Consider the following 8,697-nt stretch of genomic DNA (forward strand, 5'->3'; position numbering starts at 1 on the left):
TGAATTATCCTACTAGGAATGTACACTCTTGGCGTCCAGAGTGCTTTTCCCATTCTCTCCCAGGAGCCTCCACCATAACAATTAGATAGCAAAATGAGGCTTCAGTGGGGCAGTGTTAAAAGATATATTGGTATATAATAATAAAGTTATTGGGTTTTAAGGCCAAATCAATGATAGATAGTAATTCAATATTAATTATTGAGTCTTGTTTGAGACACAACAATTTGCATAGAACTTATGGCCATTTTCAATGTTATACAACACTTAGCTCTATTAAACAGCTATCAGAGCAAATTGAAAAAAGAACATTATAATTTTTAGCATTTTTAAGCCATATGCCTCCACATCCTAAAAGCCCATGGATATTACTTTAAATAAATTGTATAAATGTCCCCTTTTAATCTGAACGCAGGTCATTGCGAAAGCATATTCTTCATGGGTGCATGAACATTACTGATACTTACAGTAAAAGATAGTAATTTTTATTTAAATACAGAATATTAGGAACTACACATACAGCAACCTATCCAGTATATAAGATTCTATTTAGACTATATAGCCAGAGGATATTGCAGAAGGATAAAACACCAATATGGGACTTTCTTAGTTAGTCTTATTACTGTGCTGATACTGTACAGTTAGTGGCTTTTATCTGATGCCCAAATAGTACAGTATATCATGGAGTAATTTTTGGTTGAAAAAAAAAATCTTTTGTTTCATTTGTTGCTAATATGGCATCAAACTATTACCAAAGAAGTAATTTTAGTACTTTTGCAGTCAAATATAAATTAACTCTTACAAGTCATAAGGATAAGATTTTAACTTACACTATTTCTACCAAAAAACAGCCAACCTCTTAACAACAACAACAGCAACAACAACAACAAACAACATTGCTAGTTTGGTAAGAAATAAGGAAAAAAATAAAGGATGATGTACTGAACTTTCCAGACACATTTCTTAAAATACCTGAAAAATCTAGCTACTCTTAAATTCAAGATTTTTCTTAATAGTCATTAAAATGAAGGAATTTCCAATACAGATGATTGCTTCCCTGTGTTCAATATAGTATAATATACTAACAGTGAATAGATTTATAGACTTTGAATGAACTAGTACTAAGCGCTCCTTTCACTACATGCTCCAATTCCCTCCATTTTTCATTGAGCAAGCAATAACCAAAATTCATTCATCATCTTCCCAGATCAAAGCTATTAACAAATTATAATTTTTGCAAATCAGTAAGGCCAGGGGGGAAACTGAGTGCATGAAACCCAAGATTCTTTAACAATAATTAAAATTTGGTTTGCTCACAACATTCTGCATATCCTGTTAAACCTAACTTAACTGTAGTTCATTGACCAAATCACAATCAGCTGGACTCACAAATCACACTAATTACAAATGGTTAGTTTCATGTCATACACTAAACCAAATCTGACAAATAAATCATGGTTTTGCACTATTTGGCAGAACGTTGTCACTCACAGTTAACTAATAGCAATATAATCATAGAGTTATATTTTTAAATTTCCACAGGACCCAGAAACATCTTATTCTGTATAAATTTGCTCTGCCACAAAATACACATTGGATTTTAATCAAATTACAGCAAAATTATCTTTATTTAAAAAGTGGTACTCTACACAAAAGTCATATGCATATATACCACTACTGAAAGCATATACGCTCTAGATTCCTGCCTACTGTTTTTTAGTTTAAAGCAGATTAGGAAAATAGCATTTACATTAGTAAATACTCCATGTCCAGCTATAATTTGTATTCTTGGTTTTTAACATCTTCACTAGAAGCAGTTTTAAATTTAATTCAACAACATACCTAAAATCACCATATTTTTTCTCCAATTTCCCTCTTAGAAGCGTCTTCATGAGGTAGCCATAGAACTCCTTTCATTAATACTTTAGATTTTTTAAAATTATAGCATGAAAATGACGCATTAAGAACAAAAGATCATGGAATACATAGCAAGAAAAAAACAAAGCAATTTCTTTTCACAAACATATTTTTAAACTATAAACAATAAAATACTGTAGTAAAACACATTAAAGCTTTTTACCTGCTGGAAACTAACTGAGATGGTAAGGAAGAGAACCAAATGACCTCTCATTTTAAATCTGTTTTAATGAACTGTTACAGGCTTACATAGAAGTGACTCACAGCCAGGAAAACTGAAATACATATACAAGAGGGATACTAATAGTGTGTGAGAGAAGGGTAATATGTAAAGAAACATGCTATCATTTTACAGCAGTCAGATTTATTACAAGTTAGAGAGGGACGGTGGAAAATTTTCCACTCCATAGTATTCTTGCACACTTCTCCTAAAAATAGACAAGGCAGATGGCACTATAGCTGAAACCAAAGAAGATACAAGAGCAGCATAAAAGGAAGTCTAATGGTATTTTGGGAAAGCATGCCTCCACCTGTTGAGGCCAAACTAAGGATCATCCACAAATACATAGAGCCACAGATCCGCCTAGTGTTATGATTTGAAATTGGATACAACTAAATGGAAATTGCAAAAGGAAACATGGTCTGAAATGTAAAAATCAAAATTCCTACAGCTATATATATTCTCTATTCAGTATAATACTTGTTCAAGAATTAGCAAATTGGTTTGCAATCAATGGCAATTTTGAGATCATTTTCACAAAATATTATCCTCTATCCTTTTTTCCCTGCATCTTATTTCCCCTCTTCTAAGTGAATAACTTTGTACTTGTTTATCTGTAAATTCTATACTGTTTTTTTTCAGCCTATTTTGGTAAATCATTAAGATGTGTTTAAAGTTTATATCTAGGTCTAAATTATACACTAAGAAATAATATAAGAAAAAACACAAATGGAATCTTAATGAAAGTTCTAACTACACTGTACCTGCCTTCCAGTTTTTATTATAAAAGCTGCCATAGTTTGTTATGTCCTAGTTGCTTAAAATTGCATATTTTTCTACCCCATTTTACTTATGCACCTCTATTAGGAAATAATAATATTGTTATGAAATCTGGTTATTTTTAAAGACATCAAAATAGCTTTGTCGAAGAGTTAGTATAAATGTTGCATCACAAAATCATATTTTATCAATTATTTAATTAGGTGAATTGTTAGGAAGTACTTTGTTAATACTTTGCTGAAATCAAGTTATACCACCAGCCTTCCCACAATCTAGTAAGGAAGTGTAGTGATATGTGCAAATATGGTGTGGCACCATGCTGAAAAGCAGGAGATTGTGAGTCCTGCCTTAGCAATCAAATCCATCTGAGTAACTTTGGGCCAATCACTCTGTCCTCGCCCAATCCACCTCGTAGGGTTGTTGTGGAGAAAATAGGAGGAAGTGTATTGGGTATCCTCCCTTCCTTGAGTTATTTGTAAAAATAATAAAGGTGGGATACAAATAAATAATAAATGACCTTGGGGGACAGGGGAGGAGATGCTCCCTAGGGCAGTGATGGTCAACCTTTTCCACACTGTGTGCCAAAAGTGTGCGTGCACATGTGTGCCTGCGCCCATGATGCAATGCGTGCGCAACTGCCCCGCCCCTGCACATGCACCTCCTGTGCGTGCACACCTCTGCGCATGCATGTGCGATCCCCCCACACTGCATTCCTCTGCGCATGCGCTCACGTCTCCCAAGCGTACGTCTCCCCCTGTGCATATGCAGCAGATCCCCCACAATCAGCTGGCTGGTGAGGGCACATGTGCATGCACAGTGGGGCTCTTCCAGGCAATCTCTCACATGCCTGCAGAAGTGGTTCCGTGTGTCACTTCCAGCAGGCGTGCCATAGGTTCGCCATCACGGCCCTAGGGAATCAACATATGAGGTAGGGGAGTCCACAACTGCGTAACTGCAAGAGAAAAGTTCTTCCATGACTTTTCAGGCATTGTAGAGTTTGTGAGAGATTTGGACTTTTGGACTTGTAAGAGTCTCTTGATGCATTTTTCCAATAAAGTAGTTAGCTCATATGGTCATGTTTCCTATCTTGTGTACCTTGGAGATTAGCTTGGCAACTGCTTTCTTGACAAATTCATGCTTTCTGATAATCATTCTGTTTTTTTCTAAGGAGTTCATACATAATCTCTTTGTTTCTCTGTTCAATTTATTTGTAATCTGTTCTAAAACTCTGTAAGGAACCTGCACCTGCAGGAATAATGCTAGGAAGATGATGATGGTGATGATTGTATTAATATTAATGCCTCCATTCTTCATATATCCATGAATTTTAAGGACGATAAATTAGTCATGCTAAATTTTATAATAAAATTTATTCTAAAATGTTCATTACATTTTTATTCTATTATGTTTATTAAATTACTATAAACTGTGATGAAGAAACCTCTGAGCAGTAGGATCTCCAAACATTTCTTTTGGACTACATAAAACATTCCAAAGTCCTCTCCTTTGAAGTGGTCCAAAATAATCTTGCAGTTACTATAAGAAGGAAAAATTCCATACAAATTAGGACTGTTAGCTTTAAAGGAGAGCTTCTTTGTTTATTTGTATATTTTTTCTTTAATTCATATGGATGCCATATTGGTGAAAAGAGACTAAAATTGACTGCTTAGTTTCTAGAAAAAGAGTGAAATGAGATGGAAGTGATGTCATAAGAATGTGTCCCTCAAACAAGAATCTTTTGTTGCAGTTGATGGGATATAATAGTGAATTCTAAAACAAACAGAACATAAAAAAAACATTTTGTTTGTTTTGTTTGTTTTTAAAAAACCCAATACAAATGTTTTCAAAAAAATAATAATAGTGAATTCTGTGTCAGAAATTGATATTTTGCAACAAGCTTGTTTTTCAAGATAGGCCAATCTTGTGTTCCTGCTCACAAAATGTGGTTACGCTCGAATAGCCTTTGCATAGCCCAGGGACCTGTAGCCTGCCCTCCTTAAGGTCAGAGAGCTTCCAAAGGTAAGTGTGGGGTGTAATGAGCATGTAAAGATAATCATAAAATATGTCAATAATAACAATCATTCCTAATGTTTTTTTAAAAGTATTTTTGAAAGCCATTTAAAAAAAATGTGTGGACATCTGTAAATAAAAGCAGTCCTCGGCTTATGGAGCACAACTGAGCCCAAAACTTCTGTTGCCAAGTGAAACATTTCTTAAGTGAGCTTTCTTGCCACAGTTGTTAAGTGAATCACTGGAGTTGTGAAGTTAATAACACCATTGTTAAGTGAATCTGGCTTCCTCACTGATTTTGCTTGTCAGAAGGTTTCAAAGGGTGATCATGTGACTGAGACACTGCAACCACCATAAATATGAGACGGTTGTCAAGCATCCTAATGTAATTCGCCTGACTATGGTAATGCTGCAACTGTCATAAGCGTGGAAAATGGTCATAAGTCACTTTTTCCAGTGTTGTTGACTTTGAACTAAACAAACTGTTATAAGCTGAGGACTACCTGTAATAACTTTCACCTTCTTCCCACTGGGGTACTGTCTAGGAACAGAAACTAAGGGCTCCTGCAGATGTGGGAGAGGGACATCACTAGACACCCCAGCTAATTTGTTAGTCGTTAAAATTCTACTGTACAATTTGTGGTGTGTGTGTGTAGGGGGGGGGGACATTGGAGTTACCTTAGAGTTCCAGCCTCCAACAGATATATTGGACCAGGATTCTCCAACCTTGGCAACTTTTAAGACTTGTGGACTTCACTTCCCAGAATTCCTCCTCCAGTCATGTTAGCTCAGGAATTCTGGGAGTTGAAGTCCACAAGTCTTAACGTTGCCAAGGTTGGAGACTTCTGTACTGGACTACAGAATCCAGAAATCCCTAATAATAACACAAATCCCTCATGGACCAGTCTACCGGCTGTGCCAAGCATGGGAAAAATGCACTGCTCCTTTCTCAAGGGGAGGGGCACCTTTTCGCACCTCGGTGGGGACTTGCGCACCAAGAGATCCTCCTCTCCCACCCCCGCATTGCCAAAGAGGAAACCCAGGAAGACCCTTCGATTACGGCCGCGCCTCAGCTTCCAGGACCGGCCGGAAGTCACGGCAGCGCGCCAAGTCCAGGCGGCGCTCCACACGTCCGAGGAGTTCAAAGCAGGGAAAGGAAGGGGTCAAGTTCTCCTGCCACACTTCCCTTCAGGGATTGAGGGCCGGGCCAATTTGCATCGCACAACCCCAACGCACAGAGCCGCCCCGCCCCAGCCAAGGGGAAGCCTCCATGTATCGCACGTAGAACGCCCAGTCCCAGGAGAAGCCGACCAGCTCGGCAGCTTCAGAGGTCCCACAGAGCACGCGCAACAGAATTCCTGGGGAGCGGAAGCGGCAAAGCTTTCCGCATCTTTCTTCCGGCTTGCAGGGTAGGCTGCCGTGGCAGGCAGGGACCACCAGGGGCTCCCTCTGCGGAATCCTGGCAGCCTTCGAGTTTCAGAAGGGAACTGAGCATGCGCCTGTTTTTTTGTTTTTTGTTTTGCCCGCCTCCGATTTTCTAGTCTAATGAAAGGGGGCAGGTTGGGGTGGAAGGCTTCTAGTCTTTGGTCTCCCTTGCCCTTTGCTCCCCACCCCCCAAATTGCTCTTCACCTCCAGCACTAAGAGGCCGCAGGAAATCCTGCAAGGAAGGGAAGGGCTGGGAGGAACAACGGCTTCCCTGAAAAGCCGGATGAGCCGCTATGCAGCATTCAGAGGAAGGGGATTCGAGTGGGGATCTTTGCATGGAGGTGGCACTCCAGACGGGGTTTACTGATGACCCCCCATCCCCTTCATCCCCTCCCCAGCGCAGGAATTTCTTTCCTTTGAGGCTTCTTTTCCACTTGATCCTGTGATGCTGGTGTAGGAAGTTAACACCCACCCCTCCCCTAGAAAATTAAAATATCCTAGGAAATATTAAAGAGGCAGAATATTTCCCCTAAAAAGAGTAGAAACTCAAGAGCAGAAACACTTCAGAAGCAGAAGCTCCCCCCCCCCACACACACACCTTTGTTAATGGATGGGCCATTAAGGCCTGGGCCAGAATACTTTACATAACAAAGATCTCCAGGTAAAGGTATAGTAATTGTCCAAGAGCTCTTTCAGTGCATCATCATTCAGCAAGGCTCAACCAAGCCTGGAATTCAGGAAAGCCTACAAAGTTAGCTAAGACCCCCGCCCCTGGGAGTCTGACATCCAGTGGGATACATTTCTTGCACAGGAACAGGAAACACTAAGGTAGGGCCCAACAGAGGGTAGATAAGAGTCTCTCAGCATCTTGGCTGGCCTTTCTTTCTTTTCCTTCACCTTGGAGCATGTAATCATCCTTTGGAGCTTCAAGCCATGTCGTCCTGTCCACCATTAAAACCATCTTTCCAAATACCCTCCATGTTTCCAGTGTCTTTTTCCCCACCGAGAAGGATAATACTTCCAACACTGGGAAAGATGGGGTGTTCCTCATGAGCCCCAGGAAGGAATCCTGTCTTTAGGATGTCTTCCCAGCATGCCAAGCAAAGGTGGGAGTGCTATGGTTCTCCCTTATGGACAATCAGTGGCGAGGATGATTTCTCTGCAGGAAAGAAGCTGCTGGCCAGGAGCTTCCTGATGGAAGCCAGGAGTGACAGTGAGAGTGAGTGAGATTCAAAAACGGCCCCATCAAGTGTGTGTTTGGGTCTGTCTGGACACCTGATGGTCTATCAGCTGGAAGGTAAGGTGGCTGAGTCAGTCCAATCAAAGGCACACCCTGGATGGATCATTTTGCACTCAGTAGTTTGAAGACCGATTCTAACTAAAAGCCCCCCAAAAGGTCAATTTTTACCTGGTTCCAAGGAAGGAAGCATTGGGTAGATTCTCTTCACCCCCTGAACCAAAACAGGATCCATCCCCTTGGGGACCCCAATTGAGATTATCAAGAGGGACATTTTGCTTGGTCCTAAAGAGCCAGCCAGATGGGACCAGATCTCAGGCAGTTGGGAATCGGGATACCCCTTGTCAACCAGAAAACCTGTAAGAAAAGCTAGTGTTACCACAAAACAATGGTGATTAATCCTGTGCACAGAGCAGATGTGCTGGGGTCCAAGAATGCTGATGATTATGCTGGGTATTTTCAGATCAGGATAAATCTGGAAAATTCACCTTTTTTTCAAAGGAAAATTAAATTACTTTCAGTATAGCAAGTAATATGTTTGGCAGGATGCCAGTTACCTTATGTAGGAAGAGGGGCAGCTGCATCCAATCTGATTCCGCTGCTCAAAACATTTAATCTGGAGGATTTTTCTAAAAAGATCCAAGATAAGTAGGATTCATTTAAGCACTAAAAGGATTTCATTCCACAATTGAAATTTCTATCTACCTGCATGAAGATAGGAGCTTAAACAGGTCAAGGGGATTCCTGATCGTAAGAAAGGATTTCCCTCTTTCCAGATCCAAAGAGATTTCTTGGGGCAGCTTTTGTTGTTGGACAGATGATCACACAGTAGTGACTCCTTTTTATTTAAGAGACTGACGTGGATATCCATTTTATGTGCAACATCCCTGGGCGGGTCAGTGCATAACAATAAAATAGAAAAACCAACAAAATGCTAGTAACCACAGACTGTACCTAGTATGGTACTAGCAAAACCATTCTCCCTCCACACCTTCTGAACTCTACCTAGTCTCAAACTATCCCATGCCTTGGAGGAAGAACCGGCTGTTTGCAAGCTCCTTATCGCCCAATAAGGGGATGGAGGGAGGATGCTGAATGCCATAGAAAATC

The 8,697-nt window shown here is 40.1% G+C and overlaps 1 protein-coding gene across 1 annotated transcript in view; it reads right to left on the reverse strand.

Annotated features, from left to right (window-relative positions):
* The window catches only part of CEP350 (centrosomal protein 350), a 91,920-nt gene extending 89,711 nt beyond the window's left edge, over nt 1-2,209 (reverse strand). Inside the window, exon 1 of the mRNA XM_087930450.1 lies at nt 2,078-2,209. The gene's annotated coding sequence lies outside the window, so the exon portion shown is untranslated. The remainder of the gene's footprint in view (nt 1-2,077) is intronic.
* Nucleotides 2,210-8,697: the final 6,488 nt, after the last annotated feature.

The sequence above is a fragment of the Pseudonaja textilis genome, chromosome 3 (assembly GCF_049901715.1).
Source record: "Pseudonaja textilis isolate UNSWEBS1 chromosome 3, rPseTex1.2, whole genome shotgun sequence".
Classification (NCBI taxonomy): Eukaryota; Metazoa; Chordata; class Lepidosauria; order Squamata; family Elapidae; genus Pseudonaja; species Pseudonaja textilis.